The sequence below is a fragment of the Rattus norvegicus genome, chromosome 6 (assembly GCF_036323735.1).
Source record: "Rattus norvegicus strain BN/NHsdMcwi chromosome 6, GRCr8, whole genome shotgun sequence".
In the NCBI taxonomy this organism is placed as follows: Eukaryota; Metazoa; Chordata; class Mammalia; order Rodentia; family Muridae; genus Rattus; species Rattus norvegicus.
Window position 1 is genome coordinate 36,288,412 of NC_086024.1, and position 13,940 is coordinate 36,302,351.

The window sequence follows — 13,940 nt, forward strand, 5'->3', positions numbered from 1 at the left end:
TAAAGAGCTACATGAGTTAAGATGGCCAGCATTCTCATTATTATCTTCATAAACATATAAGCTCTGAATCTACCTACTTAATGATTAGAGATATGAAAAATTCCTCCTACCTACAAGAAAACCTAGGGAAACAGCTCAGAGAGGTGCCATTCATATTCTCCCCCAAATCCCTGGGCCATATTTGGTCCTGTGTTCATGAATTTAATAGCCTGCATACTCAGTGAGCTACAGCAAATCATAAACTTTCTTTCAAATGAGAAAGATCATAATTGTTCTCCAAAGCAAATATTCAGCTCTGAAATTAGACTTGCTTGACAATTCAGATGGATTTTTTTCATTGCCCCATGCTTTCAGTTTCCATGAAAAGCCTTCTCATTCGACCCCCAGAGATTCCCAGCTTTTGCCATATTGCCCCCAAAATTATTAACATTTTAATCTTGCTTTAATTAACTTTCGCTCCAATGGGATAACACTGACAGGATCTGAGATTGCAAACCAGAAGCTGAAAATCTGGCACACTTGATTTGTGGCTCAAAAGAACTGTGGAGACCAGGGGAAAGCTCCAGGCAAAGGGAACCACAGAGAGAGGAGGACGGAGAAAACTCCAGTCAGCCTCTAAACCACACAAGTACTATCCCTCACCTTGACATATTTCAATGAAGCCAAATTCCCAAATAGCAAGTCATGTGATTTTCATCTGGTAAGGAAGGGCACCCAGGTATCACGCATCTTTCAGAAGCTGAAGAAAGTAACATAGGCCCTCAAAATGTAGCAGTAGTTAGAGGAATATGTTTTTATTTAAATAGGAGAAAGGGGACTAGGGGCAGAGGGGGAGAAAAGAAGAACAAAATGCTATGATATATACAGCCGATAGCTAAGATAAAATCATAATAAAGCCAACTACTTGTGCACACCAACTAAACATTAAATATATGCACATATGCATGCATGTGTACATACATACATACATACATACATACATACATACATACATACATACAGAAACAGGATATTCCATCTATAATTAGCTTTAAAGGCATGGCATATGTGTCTTCTTGAGTGCTTTTTCTCCCTGAAATCCTCATGTCAATGCTACATGGCTCCTTACTTAACTTTCCTTGTTTCCTCCCTTTATATTTATCACCCCCTTAACGATCCCATTAGTCTTCTGGCTTAAAATACCATTTTTACATCAATGGCTCTTAAACTTACATTTTCAATGTGGATATTTTACCTAGAGCACTACTCCCACCCTCCCGCCAAGAAGCTGCTTTAATTACCTTCAAAGTTGTCTTCGAATGTCAGTTACTCATGCAAGTTTACACTAAGCATCAACTTAAAAATTACATTCCTCCTGCTGTCCTCACATAGCAAAACGAAGATGAGAACACTGGGGTGACAAATCTCAATGATTACCTTGATGAGATTTAAGAATCACCCCCAGTTGTGCCTGTAAGGGATTATCTTGATAAGGTTACTTTAACTTGGAAGACTTGATCACTGTGGGTGACTCCTTGAGACAGGATTCTGTACCATATAAAATGGAGAATGTAGAGTGAAAACAGAAATTAACTGCTTTCTCCTTCCTGACTATAGATTCAACATGTCCGATGCCTTCAAACCCCTGCTACTTTAACTTTCCTTTCATAATGGACTGTACCCCAAACTATGAGCCAAAATAAATCTTCCCTTATGGTCCTTTAGTCATGATATCTTGTCACACAAACAGGAAAAAATAATTAAGACGGACATTTAAAATTTCCACTTATGTTCACATTGTGTTGGTGGTTACGCAGACTCAAAACTGATGAAGTCCAAAGAAATCTTTAAGAGAACAAGCGAGTTCAATTTTACTTCTACACAATTAATGGTCTGAAAATAAAATTAAAGAAACTATCTCATTTACAATAGCACCTGAATATATTATTAGGATGACTACCACAACCAAAGTGGACCATAACAGATGTTGATGAGAATGTGAAAAACAAACAAAAAAATGGAAATAATTTTGGAAAATACTTTTATACCTAAATGCACAAATAAAATATGGGTTACCTCTTCCCTCTTGTTTTGCCAGTACCACATCTTCACTCCTTTCCATGAACCCAAGAAGACAGAACATAAATGACCATGTGAGATATGATTTAGAAGCCTTATTCAAAGTAGCCAAAAGGAATAACTGTTTGTATGTTATTCAGTTGATGAAAGGGTAAACAAAATGTTGACCATTATACATCTGTTAAAGGTTATGATATAACCTTGAAAAGACATATTAAAGTGGAAAAATCAACTACAGCAGGTTATATGCTATGTTGTTTCATTAATCACAATATTCACAAAGTATGCACAACTATGGTTAGTGGTTTCTACAAGTTAAGAGACTGGAGACTTTGTTAATAGCTACTCAATGTTAAGGGGTTCTTTGGAGAGAATGGAGTCATAAAATGCTCTGGATAGCAATGATATATATATATATATATATATATATATATATATATATATATATATATATAGAGAGAGAGAGAGAGAGAGAGAGAGAGAAGATTGTGTGGTAAGAACTTAAGCCTCACCAGTGAAAAGAGTTGAATCTCAATAACTTACAATATTTACTCCATTAACTAGTATACATTGCATTTCCTGTATAACACATCCCATGTTAACATAGTGCATAAATTATTTATGAATTCTGTTTAAATACTGGTTTCTCTCAATCATTTGAACTAGGAAGTAAGCTAGGCAAGAATGGGGATGTGTGTGTGTCTTTGTCACTTCTGTATACTGAGTGGGGCTAAGAAATCCTCCTGATGAGTTAGCTTTGCTCAAACTTTAATCTTGGCTTTACTCAGGAGAAAACTACAGTGATCATCTTTCCCTATGACAAGAAGTTGACAAATTCCAAGCTATAAAAATGTGTTAGGAGAGTTCTTAAAGATTTCGTTGTTGAGTCTTTTCTAACTAGTGGTGGCGTGGGTTTAAATAGTTCAGTGTAAAAGTAACTTTTACTCGCCTGATATAATTATCATGTCAAGGGCTAACTGCTGAATAAGCTCGCCTGTCTCTTTCTGAACTCTGGCTGGCTGGTTCAATTCAACTGTTCTGACTCAAACTCCTCTCTAAGCCAACTGATTCAACTTGGCCTCTCTTGGCTTCTCACCTGACCTCAAACCAACTCTGGCAATCTGGTCCAGTCCTCTGGCTCCTTCCCATTCTCTGGCTTCAGCTGCCTCTGCTGCCCTTCATTAATTGCATGAACTCACAAAGGAACTCATCTGCAGGGCACTCACCGCACTGACTCTCAGTTGACCAAACTGGACTGCCTTCACTCTCCCTGTACTGCTCTTAAATAGCTTTTCTCCTGATTTCCTATCTCTAAGTCATTCTGTCAAATCTTTCTCTGATTCACTGTTTTACCTACCACTCAATTAGATGTTATTACTTGGGACTAAACGTGTGTACTAACAGTGTTAAAGGCGTGTTGCACTCCTATCAGATCATACAGATCATACATACATAAAGGTCTTTGGAAGTGATCATAGCATTCATGATGCTAGATTAAAATTTTCTCTACAGTTCAGGGCAATCTGAATCACCACCCTGTAAATTCACAACAAGTATGGTGATGTTTAATCAGCCTTATTTTGCACCATATACTAATTACTAGATATAGTAGTACTTTTTTTTCCAGCACTGTGATGAAGTACCTAATAGAAATAACCTAAGTAGAGAGAGACTTGTTTTGTCTCACTATTTCAGCTATGGTGACTTTTTCTAGGGAGCAAAGACTTTATGACAAAACTTGCTCACATCTTCATGAAACACAAAGCAAAGAACAGGACTAAGAGCAGGTCTGGGCTGTAATCTACAAAGGCCACTCCTACTAGCCCATGTTTGCCAGCTAGATCCCATGTTCCAGGAGTCTTAAAATGTCCCAAAGCAGTGCCATCATCTGGAGTTTGCACACTCAAATACACTTGCCTCTGGGGAACCCATAATCCTAGTGATGCAGAGACAATCTGTCTCTAGTGGGCATTCTGGCTTAAACCACAGGCCAGGCATTTTTCCTCAGCTTTAAAGATCCTCACTTTATTTTCTGAGTTTATCCTATTCACCTTCCAGGCCCTTTTCTCTCTTGTCTACAAAGCCTTCCATGCTGCTCAAGTCCACTCTGTCAGCCTTTGTATCTGACACTAAGCAGTAGGCATATGACTTGTAAGACTTGAAATCAATATGTGTGTGTGCATATCTTTGCATGCGTGTGTGTGTGTGTGTGTGTGTGTGTGTGTGTGTGTGTGTGTGTGCATGTGTCCTTGTGACTCTCTCACTCAAATGAATCATGTAACTAGCAGGAATTGGTATGCAGTGGTCCCTAACTGAAATAGATGGTTAAAAGGCAGTTGACAATGGTGATTTGTATGTTTTGTGTTCAGACAATATAAGAAATCAGTCCTTTGACAGCAAAGAAAGAGAAAAGAAAAATCTTCATGGTCTGCATAAAAGTGTAACTATTACAGGTGGCCCAATTCCCAGTTACTTTGTTCCTGACACCAGAGACCCGTTTTTCAATCAAACTCACAGCAGCTGAGGAGCTGGAAGGCTGGGCTGGCATCTGGGTCAGAGGTTCCCCATTAGTGCTGGCAGATTTTTCATAATCAAGACACTTCTGAAGGGCTGAACCCTATTCAGTGCCAAAGGTTAACGATTCAGTGTGCAGGGACTGCCGCGCAAGGCAGGGCATCAGACAGCTTGGAGAGAGACGCCACCAGTGGACCTGTTCTTACTGCTCCAGTTACATTCTCAAGGCTCTTGGACGTTTGCCTTCTTGCCAAGGAGTCACTCAGCAGAGAAGACTCATTAAGCAGGCTGCATTAATCCTGTTTTTCTAACCCTGGTTCATGTTGACGCATTTGACAGTCAACGTTTTTGAGCAATCCCTCTGTACACTATTGAAACTGATGATGCACAAGCCAGAGAGTTGCAGAGTGAAGGGGTCACCTACTGAGTTCAGGGTAGACCAGCAATTGGGATAGTTTTGCATAACAATTACATCTCGCTTTCAGTGGCAAAATATTAGCCATATAGAAAAGACTGCTTACTTCAACCCCACATCATTCCCAGTAGTGTGGGCTGCTCCAGACCACAATTATTGGGCAAAATAAACTAAAATTGTTTTTTATTAAAATTTGCTGGCATTCCTTAAGAAAACTGTCGTTTCCGCAAGCTGGAGGGAATTGTTTCATAAAACAAACCTCTCTATAATTCATTAGGTTTTTATAGCCTACTGATGTTTTTCCCTTCCCAAGAACACTTCTGAGGGCATTAAATGAGCTGTTGGTGACCCTGCCGTTCTTTGAAACTCAACCTATTTTGAAAAGAACCTATTAAGTTCCTCTTTCTCCACCACATTCCATTCTTAGTCTTTTTTATTCCCCTGTATCTGTCAATAACATCCCTTAGCTTAAGAAGCTAACTCCCCTTTCTTCATTTACCAGATCTGGTGTTTAGCCCAATAAAAGTCTTAAAATAAATTCCACCAGTTACATAGAATTTCCTATAGTATATAGAATATATGGATAGCCTGTGAGCATCACATTTTCAGTGGTTAGGGTTATCCATAGAAACAGAACACATACACGCCCATGCACTCACACACATGCGTTGGGTTGTTTTCCTTTTATGGCAAGTACTTTTCTGTATATAATCATATCTAAAGAAAAATACACAGAGCATGTGAGAAAGTAGAAACCACTTAAATGAGAATAAACAAATATTACTTAATAAAGACACTAAGCCACCATAACTTATCTTTCATGGGCTCTCAAAGGCATGCAGGAAAGATAAAATGTTATAATAAGTCAAGGTTCTCATGTGTCTCTATTGCATAGTGTCAGTCTGGGAGAAGCGGGAAGTGCACTACTTAGTAGGAGGGTGAAATTTCACTTTCTCCAATTTCTTCCAACCTGGAAATGGTTATTGATCATGTCCTGACTTTTAGGACCTGATTGCTATAGATGTTAGGGTTTGTCTTCTTAGACTCATTCCCTGGATCATGAATCAGAGTTCTATTTTTGTGTGTGGCCTAACCATAGTCCATTTATAAAATCACCCTAGAGAGATAGGGAGAGATGAAACAGAGAAAAGTTGTGCTGAGATTAGGATGCCATTGGATCAATACTTAAATTCCGCCCACCCTGTCCAGGGCTCTGCAATGTGAAAGGTCTCCGGGTACAATTGGTACCCAGAGAGGACATATTCTACCAGATAATAATGCTTTTAACTGTTATTTGGTCTCAAACCATGATCTATGAGTCTGGTAAGCAAGAGGAAAGAATTCTCATGTCAGGAAAACTTTTTAGCCAGCAAAAAATATTCTACCTTTTTTATTTCCCAAACACAAATCTGGACCTTGTCTCTTAATATTACAATATAATAAAGGTGGGTACACGGCATGCTTGTGACAGGAGATCAAAGGACTGGAAGAAAAAGGAGGAAAACACATACCCCAAGGAAGCTTCTGCACTTCTCAGGACTGTTTTCTCACGTGCCCTAGATTTTGAGAGGAAAACAATACAAAGGTAAGCATTATATAGTGTCATTGTATGTCTGGCAGGAGAGAAGCAAGAGTCATGCCCAGCTGAACAAGACCTTGTAGCAAGACAACATTGTTTTACTTTCCAACATATTTCGAACAAAGCAAAACTCAGTCTTGGGCCTGGAATATGACTTAGCCTATAAGTACCCAGCACACAAACATAAAGACTTGAGTTTGGCTCTCCACCATCCCCATGAAAACTTGGCATGGTAGCATGCTCCTGTAACCCCAACACTGGAGATAAAGCAAAGGAGCTTTAGCCAGTGAGTGACCTTTGTGCTCAGTGAGAGATGCTGTCTCAGGAAACAAGATGGTGATTAATACAGAATGCCCTCCATGGATAGCTGCCCTTCACATGCACATGTGCACGAATAACAGTGCAGACTTGATGGAGCAGGGAACACGGAAGAAGCTTAAACATCTTCTCAAACTCTGATACACAAACTTACTTTAGTGGTCTCACTTACAGCACATACTTTCCCTGTATTGTTTTTCTGTGAAGAGAACCGTTTGTTAAGGTTTTACAGAGTTGTGTTATGGGACTGAACTGACATTTATATAAGCAATTCCCTCTTATGAACATTGATGCTGCTTCTAATTTCTACCATAAAAATAATGCTTGACTGAACACTACACATGATACACCTCTTTGGTTATATCTGGATGAAAAGTTCTGAGAAGTACAGTTAGTTATCAAAACCTCTGGACACTTTATGACATTTTTGTTTGCTTGCTTGCTTGTTTCTTGGTGTTAGGGTGTCATGTAGCACAGGCTATCCTCTAACTGACTAAGTAGCCTAAAATGACCTTGAACTTCTAATCCTCCTCCCTCCATGTTCCAAGAGCTTGGGTTATGGGTATATGCCTCAATGTCTTATTCAAAACACACATTATTTTAAAGTTTCTGTGTGTGTGTGTGTGTGTGTGTGTGTGTGTGTGTGTGTGTGTGTGTGTGTGTGCATATGTACTATGCCTTACACAGAATGAAGGTCAGAGGATGACTTTCAAGAACTGGATCTTTCCTCGACCATGTGGGTCCCGAATATTGAACTCAGGACCTCAAGATTGATGGCAAACACCTTTACCACACATATTCTTAAGATTCTAAACATGTAATTCCAAAGTGCTTTTCAAGAGTTATGGCAATTTTCATCCTTAATAGTGGAATGGAACAGGATAAAACTTGCTACAGCTTCTCTGTACTTTCTTCTCTTTATACAGTATTTAAATGAAAAATATAACCTTTTAATTAATATCCTTGTTATTTATATTTCTTTTAATAATAGCATATGAACTTTACATATGCATACTAAAGAACTCAACATTTTATGTTGATTGACAAGAGAGCATTTAACCGAGTTTAATTAAAGTAGAATTAATTTTGTTGTAAGATATAGAAATCTAATGTTATTATATTTTCTAAAGGTAAATCGATTGTTTTGATTCTAATACTCAAATAATTAACTTTACTAAGGACCTAAAATACTGTGAAATTAGATGTGTGCTATTGATGCTGCAATTTTCTTTTTAACTTTTCATTTGTTTTCCTGTTCTGCTTTTGACGACTTTTTCTTCTTAAAAGGTATTGCTTTGGGCTTTTATTTTTGTATATTTTTTACAAATATTAGGAGTCGCAGATTATGTCTTTTTAAACATTGTCTAAATGGTCTTAAATGGTCTTCTCTTGCAAGGTAAACTTTGAATTAATTCCATCAATGTTTTAAATGAATAGTATGTGTTCATGTGGAAGTATATTAAAACTATAAGTTAATTTACAAACTAGCTACAGATCAGTCTTTCTCATCTCTGAATATGATGATTCTTCGCATTTACATAAAGCATCTTTACATTGACAATTAATAATTTATGCCAGTAAATAGATCACCAAAGAGTCACGTCATTGCCTGTTTTTCTATATGCACCTCATTTGCTTACTAACCATCAGATCAGAAATGTGTATACCTATAAGCAATAGAGATGCTGTCTCTATGCCTTTCTGCAGGCACTTTCCTCTCTCAGTTTTATATATATATATACTGGTCCAGTGATTCTTAATCCTAGCAGCACATTGGATTACTGGGGGATATTTTAGACTTCTTGATCCCCGAGGCCTCTGCCTGCCCAACTAAATGGAAATCTCTGGAGCAGAGGCTATGGAGCCGGATTCCCACCAAAGCTCTCTGGGTGCTTCTCACATGAAGCTAAGTTTTCAATCCACTGGCATTAGTCGTCAAGTTTTTAACATAAAGATCAACTGGAAGGCTAGTTAAAAATGCAGATTCTCACAACCCTCCCGCCTTTCTCTCCCAGAGTCTCTGATTTAATCTGTCTTGAGTGGGCATCCATCATGAGTATTTTTAACAAGCATTTTGACAAACGGTGCTTTGATTAACATCTCTGTGATGCAGATAGTAGACTTGAAAATGATTTGATTCTACTGCTTGCCTAAAGGAAAATTTATTAGTGGAGAACCAGAAACCATGCCTTGCAGCCTTCCTATGTGTTAAAAGCAGCTGGTAAGTCGCGGGGTGGGGGGTATCTTCACACCTAAGCTGTTCTTTCAGATATTCTCTCATAAACACACACAGTACTCTAACTCCCATGGGCATTCATTTTCCACATTCCCTTCACTAGAGCTCCCAGTAACAAAGGTTCTTCCTTGGGTCTCTGTGTTCCCTGCCACCAGGAGAGATTAGAATTTGTATCCTTTCAGCAGCAGAAGAAAAACAGGTGGAAACTGGGTGAAACAACACATTACCGGTTTCTTAAGCCAACAAGGTTTCTTGTCTGGATTTTGCTCTGTGTGTACACATGTGCATGCGCGCGTGCGCAAGCCCACTCGCCATGGCTCTCACATAGAGGTCATAGAACAACTTTCAGGAATTGGTTCTCTCCTTCTAAAATCTGGGTCCAAATTACTGAACTCAGGTGGTCAGACTTGGAGCAAGTACCTTTACCAACTGATCTGCTTCAGCGGTCCAGCCAGCAGATTTTGCCAACCATTTCCTTCAATACTGCCTTACTCCTCATTGTGTGTTCCCCAAAATCTTGCCTCACAGCTGTAAGACCCCCATAGTGGTCATGGTTTCCATGCAGATACGCACCGTCAGGAATCAAACTCCTTTAAGATACCAGGTTCATGCGCACTTGGGACCTTTCTTTCTGGGCTTCTAAGCCTTTCCTCAAGAGGAACGGATGGTTTTGTAGGAAGCCCTGAGACTCAAGCTCTGACTTTCACAAACACTCTTCAGTAAATTACAGAGGAATAACATGTTATTGTCACTGTAGACATTTATTGAAGCCCTCTTCTTGTATTACTTCATCATAAATGTTATTTCTCATTGACAAGTCCCGCATATGGCACTATACAATGGCTGAATGAGAAAAACTTGGACCCTGGCCAAGCTCTATTTCAACAGAGCTATCGCATGCCTCTGTGGCTTAGGGTATGGTACGTGGATGGACAAGGGTCTCCTCATCCAGGTTCGGCTGCACGTGGAAAATCTCACCTGCCTGCTGCGCTAAATGGAGCGAGAGAGAAACCTATCTGAGCAATTCAGACAAAGTGGAATTTGTTTTGCTGCAAATGATTCAAATCATTAAATTCAACAAATACCCATTAAGCCTCTATTATGTGTAAAGCTGTGCAACCCTTTGCAAGTGCCAACTATAAATTAGATTTGGTTTGTATGAACCCTTCTCCTACTAAATGCCCGGCTACAGTGCTATGGTTTCATTTGGGTTTCAGCTATTTAATCTCTTTTTTAAAAAAGAGAGAGAGGTGTAGGTCGTCTAAGTTGTGGTAATACAACACACCACTGAAGCAGCTGCAAAGAGGAAGAGAGGAAGAGGGAGGGCAGCTGCTCATTCCTGGGACAGCAGGAAGATCCATGGGGGATAACTCTCTACCGCCTGCCTGATCCTGTCTAAATTGGTGGGATAATGTCCTTCCTGAGCCTTTTGCTATCTGGGCATGCCGTTTCTCATTACCTCAACACAGAGTCCCCATAGCCCCTTGTGTTCAACCTCAGTGTTCTCTGTCCCCAGCACTGTGTAAAGATTTGTAGATTCAGACAGAGAAGGGAGGTAAGTAAGCTCCGGGCCTCCTATGTCTCTGTGCTCTGCCTGGGTGGTATGAGCTGTCCCTTGAGAAATGTCCACCATTGGATCTGGTCAGTGCTTTCCCTTTAAAGTGGCAATAATAAGGAGATTAGGGTTTCATTAGATCTGCTATAATTCCTCTCTTGATCTCCCTTTTGAATATGTTCCATAGAGACCCGGGTTTCAACACTTAATATGCAGAAAGACAATAAGGAGCTTAAGATAGACACATCTCTAAGCCCCCTATGAACCTGGGAAATCAAAATTGCAACAAATGCCTGCCAGTCCTCCGGAGTCTCCGGCATCAGTGGGGCCGCGCTGGCAAGGATGATTTGTTCAATATTCTCCTACATACCCCGTGGAGTCTGTAAATAAGGAGAGCTTGCACTTTGCCCCCTTCCATATCCACAGGATCAAGAAGCCAGACCTAGAGATGGTACTGAGGGCAGGCTGGATTGCCATCTTTGTCTGAGCTCACCTCATCCAGGGGTTAGGAGCCAGAAAGATGAAACTTGCCTCAGCAGAGCCAATCATTGTGTAAAGAAAACAGAATTCTTTTAATCTGTTCATTTATTATTTCAATAATTCTTTATATCCTCTACACCACCCCAGGCAAAGTTGGGCTGCCTTTCTACAGAGACAACAAAATATAAGAGGTCATCCATGCTTGCCCAGAGCTTCTCTCTAAAATGGTTGGTAACTGAATATAGAAGGTCATTTACACTGAAGAGCATCTGAATAAGGCCTGAAAATACCATGGGAGGAATTGGAGAAGAGGGAGATCTCACTGATCCAGACAATTAGAAAGACAAGTTTCCTGGAGAAGGGTTTGGTCTGGTAGGGAAGGATGGATGGATCGGGTGAATTCAGAAGAAAAAGAGCCGCTGTGTAGTTGCTCTGTTACTGAGCATGGAAGCCGCACTGAACTTCCTGCTGTAAACAACCAAAAAGGCTAGACGTTGTGGTTTATCATAAAGAGAAAATATATGACATAATTTATCCAAGAAAAGAATGGAACTTTAAAATTAAGTTATCACTAAGACTATATTTGGATTTAGCACGTTTATAAAAATGTAAGAAAGGTGAACTTAGCCATAAATAGAATCGAAGCATCAGTACATAGTAGTACAGCATGGCTAAATCCTGTGACCAATACTAACCAAAAGAGGTCAGTCATAAAAAGCCATGTATCGCTCATCCCTGTGAGTTGTCCAGAATAGACAAATCTATGGAAGCAGATGACAAATGGGTGGAGAACAGGATCTGGGAGGAGAGAGAAATAAAAAGAGATTCAAATGAGTGCAGGTTTGTTTTATAGAGATGAAAAAAAAAGTCCTAAACTCAGACAGTAATGAGAACTACCAAACATTGAATGCAATTTTTTAAAAATCACTGACTTGTACATTTCTAGTGTACATTTTAATGAGTTGGTTGCATCAGGGGAAATTATATACCGAAGCTACTAATGATAACAAAAAAATATCAGGTGAGAGAGTAATGATAAAGGGTAAAATTTTAACTCAAAATGTCACAATATACAACTCTGAAAAATAGAGTTCAAATGAAACTACCTTACATGGCTGGACAAGGTTACTCCAAGAAGACATGGGTTAGGAAATGAAAATCACAATCTAAGGTATGGGATACCTCCTTATGAGCTATTGGCCAGAGAGGACATTGATGCTTCAGAAACAACACAAGTTATTATTGTCTTTGTCCTTGGCTACCCAAGGAATGATATGGTGAGATCATGTTGCGGAGGACATGAACACTTTGGCTTCAGGACACAGAATTTAATCTCAAGCTACATAGAAAACATCCTCCTTGTTGAGAAGATTTCACAACTGAGGAAAGTGCTGTAGAAGTGCCTGAGGGACAAAGGACATCAGTGGTTTGATTCAGTACTGGACCCTGCGTGCTACAATGATGGGTGTCCAGCTAAGATGTGCCCATTGGTACAATAGTGGCATGGCTATTGTGGGGTACCTAATGGCTTTCTGATTAAATGTGAGCCTTCCTCCATCAGAGAAAATTTCATGTCTTGTACCATAACCTTAGTCTAAACTCTGTAGCTTGAGAGGTCACAGAATGTACGAGTTGATTTTGTCAAATTGACATAAACCTAAGCATATCTGAGAAGAAAGAGTAGTTGAGGAAATACCTCTACAATACAGCCTGTGGTCAAGTTTGTCGGGAATGCTCAGGATTGATATGGAAATACCCCACCCATTGTGGGTATGGCTATACCTAAGCAGATGGTCCTGCGGTATGTAATAAAAGTAGTCTTAGGGCTGGAGAGATGGCTCAGCCGTTAAAGGCTAGGCTAACAACCAAATATATAAAAGTAAGCTTAACAAGCTATTAGAAGAAAGCCAGTCAGTAGCATCCCCATACAGTGCCTGCTTCAGTTCCTGCCTCCAGGTTCTTCCCTTAAGTGCCTCCTCTGACCTTCATCAGTGATGCACTGTTAGCTAGAAGAATGAAATAAAATAAACCCTTTCTCATCCAAATTACTATTGGTCAAGATGTTTTATCATAGCAATAGAAACCCTAACTAAAACAGAGTTCCATCCAATTGCCTTCTCAATATTTATGTTTATATTCATAGCTTGACGCTGCTCTCAGCCATGGTCAGGAAAGCTTCCTTTTGTAGTGTGTAGAAGTCTGTCTTCAGTTATGTACTGACTGGCAACATCATCAAGGCTTGCATAAACAGTCTTAATTCAGCGCTCATATGGATAGCCCTGGGTAAACTAAGTGGGTCACAAAATGAACTCAAGAGTTATATATCTTGGAAAGGGTCTGATAGGGATGAGTGAGAGGTTGATAGAAATTAGAAAGAGATAAGAGACAGTAGAAAGGAGAGAGTAATCAAACCGGACTGTATGCATGTGTGAAACTGTCAAGGAAAAAATTAATAAAAAGTCTCAGCAAATGTCAAAGCCTTTGATATGACTCTATAGACTATCAACATAAAGCAAAAAAGAAGTAGTGGCTAAAAGTTAATTAGGAAAAGGCCTCATGATTTTAAATATAATGGCAGGCTTCTAAGTTGCTCATACATGAAGAAATATATTTTATATATTAAAACATGTCTAAAACCAAGTACTGATGCCAGAAGTCTCTCCATTGGGAAATGCTGTTAGAACAATAGTGATCAAGAAACCTATGACTTCCAGTGCTCAAACTAGAAAAATAAAATCTCGGAGAGTTAATGAGCAAAGAACATCTGTCCTGAAAGGTGGTGGGG

At 39.4% G+C, this 13,940-nt stretch overlaps 1 long non-coding RNA gene across 2 annotated transcripts in view; it reads right to left on the bottom strand.

Annotated features, from left to right (window-relative positions):
* Positions 1 to 2,624: 2,624 nt before the first annotated feature.
* Positions 2,625 to 13,940, bottom strand: part of LOC102556187 (uncharacterized) — a 72,295-nt gene continuing 60,979 nt past the window's right edge. For both annotated transcript variants that reach the window (XR_005505780.2, XR_005505779.2), the window contains exon 5: positions 2,625 to 6,543. This is a non-coding gene — a long non-coding RNA (uncharacterized LOC102556187). The remainder of the gene's footprint in view (positions 6,544 to 13,940) is intronic.